Raw genomic sequence first — 2,769 nt, forward strand, 5'->3', positions numbered from 1 at the left:
GGGCTCATATGATAAAGAACTGAGAGGACTGACATCCTACGATGAATAAGACCCACACTAGCGACTAGGTCCATGCAGCGTATATCTTTTGCCCAGAATCTGTATAAGCCTTGGGAAGAAATGTGTATCATTAATGGACAAGTAAGCCTATAAGAAATAATAAGTCTAGGTCATAAAAAACATTCCAGTCCCTGTAACAATAACAAAGGCGCATTCACCCGAGATACATACTCACAAATATGGGAGGTAAAAGAGAGGTGGTCTTATAGAGAACAATGATCGAGATCAGTTTAAAGGGGACAGTTAATATTTGTAAAATATGCCATAAAGAAAAGTAAATCTTGTTTACATTGCATTATAGCTGACGCTTTTATCCAAAGCCACTTATAAATAACCGTGCGTTAGACCCAACAAGATACAACTTGAAGAAAACAGGAATCATATACAGTACATCAGAGTTTCCATCTAGAGCTAAAACTTTCAAGTGCTACTCAACCTGTTTTCGATAAGCCAGTTTACAGGTTCATGTTTCCATATGGGTGTTGAGAGAGTGATACCATGAGATCCCTCTTAATGTTCTTTCAAGTGCACCAAGATGATGCTTTTTAACCTTCAATATAACCAAAAAACTCCCCAGGGACCCCCTAGAGAGGTAGGTCCACCCCCACTTGTAAAAATAGCATTTACCTGCTTACACCAATATGCCGTGAGCTGATATCAGAGCCTTCATTGTAACAGTCGGCTGGGTGTACTGTGTATGTGTGTGTGGGGATTGTTGCAAGGCAAGGCAAGTTTATTATGTATAAGAATTTTCAAACAGGAGGCAATTCAAGAGTGCTTTACAAAAAATGAAAGACATTAAGAAATGGCATTTAAAATCAGTCATTAAAAGATAAAGATAATAAATAAAAACATTAAAAGAAAAATACATGGATAAAGTACAGTGCAGTCTAAGATATGAATAGTGTCAATTAAAAGCCAGCGACAAAAAAGAAGTCTTTATCTGGATTTAAAAGAGGAGAGTTGCAGCGACCTGCAGGTTTCTGGGCAGTTTGTCCAGATATCTTGGAGCATAATAGAATACTGAACGCTGCTTCTCCATGTTTAGTTCCAACTCTGGGGACAGAAAGCTGACCCGTCCCTGAAGACCTGAGAGATCTGGATGGTTCATCATTTAGCAGGAGATCAGAAAGGCATTTTGGGCCTAAACCATTCAAAGCTTTATAAACAGCAGCAGTATTTTGAAATATATTCGTTGACACACAGGAAGCCAGTGTAAAGACTTCAGAACAGGAGTGATGTGATCCACTTTCTTTGTGTTAGTGAGGACTCGAGCAGCGGCGTTCTGAATCAGCTGCAGCTTTCTAATAGATTTTTTAGTGAGACCTGTGAAGACACCATTACAGTAGTCCAGTCTACTGAAGATAAAAGCATGGACAAGTTTTTCCAAATCCTGCTGTGACATTAGTCTTGTAATCCTAGATATGTTCTTTAGGTGATAGTAGGCTGATTTAGTAACTGTTTTAATGTGACTGTTGAAACTCAGGTCAGAGTCCATGACTACACCTAGATTTCTGCCTTTATCTGTTGTTTTGAACATTGCAGACTGAAGCTCAGCGCTAACTTTTATACGTTCTGCCTTGGCTCCAAAAACCATTACCTCAGTTTTATCTTTGTTTAATTGGAGAAAGTTTTGACACATCCAGTCATTGATTTGTTCAATGCACTTACTCAGTGTTTGAATTGGAGCATAGTCTCCTGTTGAAATTGTTACGTACATTTGTGTGTCATCCGCATAGCTATGGTAACTTGTGGGGCACCCTCTATGAAACGTCAAGCTACCCCACAGCACCCCCAAAAGAAAATCTCTGGCGCGGACACTGGCCGCGGTACATGGCGGTTTTGTGTGCCCTCCCATGAAAATCATAAGCCCTCTCTGTAGATTTGTTCTGGCGCCGGGTCTGTACCAGGCCTCATGGAGACTCTGACAGACAGAGGCTTGTGGAGAATAACTTACATGAGTTTTCAGGAATGACCTGTGCAGCATCTTAGGCCACAGAAGCAGTATTTGTTCTGACCGCGGACTGAGCTCTTTTTAATCACCTCCAATCGCCCCATCTTTCAGGTTTTTATGTTAACAAAAGCCTTTCCTCCCGGAGTAAACTTTCTTATCTCTGTGAGAACTTTCTCTCTCATTTCCAGATCCACAACAGCTCTTACCTGGAGCCTGAAAAAGGAGGCAAACTTGGACACAAGGTCAGAGAGACATTAGTGTGGTGTGAGTGTGAGAAAAGCAGAGCGAATGTGTGCTAGGTGATCCCTAATAATGGGAGAAACGGATGTTTAGGGCAGCCAGGCTTCGGCACAAAATATTCTGTATCTCCACCTTTCACACTCCCTGCTGACGGTAAATCACCTTCTGAAGGTCTTCCAGGTCTTCCACTGTTGTCTGAATGGGATATAGTCAGTAACTGAATGGGATATAGTCAGTAACTGAATGGGATATAGTCAGTAAATCACCTTCTGAAGGTCTTCCAGGTCTGTTATCTGAATGGGATATAGTCAGTATCTGAATGGGGTATAGTCAGTAAGTCACCTTCTGAAGGTCTTCCAGTCAGGAAATATCACATCACACAACTTGATGCAACATAATGCAACATGGCTAACACTGGAAGAGATCCAGTTCTCACCATGTTTTATATTTTCTCACGTTAAAGCCCAACAAGCTCACAGTTGTATCACACTCCTCTTCACACATTACTGTAGTGA

The sequence above is a fragment of the Notothenia coriiceps genome, unplaced genomic scaffold (genome assembly GCF_000735185.1).
Source record: "Notothenia coriiceps isolate Sejong01 unplaced genomic scaffold, NC01 NC01_scaffold00017869, whole genome shotgun sequence".
NCBI classification, from domain to species: domain Eukaryota; kingdom Metazoa; phylum Chordata; class Actinopteri; order Perciformes; family Nototheniidae; genus Notothenia; species Notothenia coriiceps.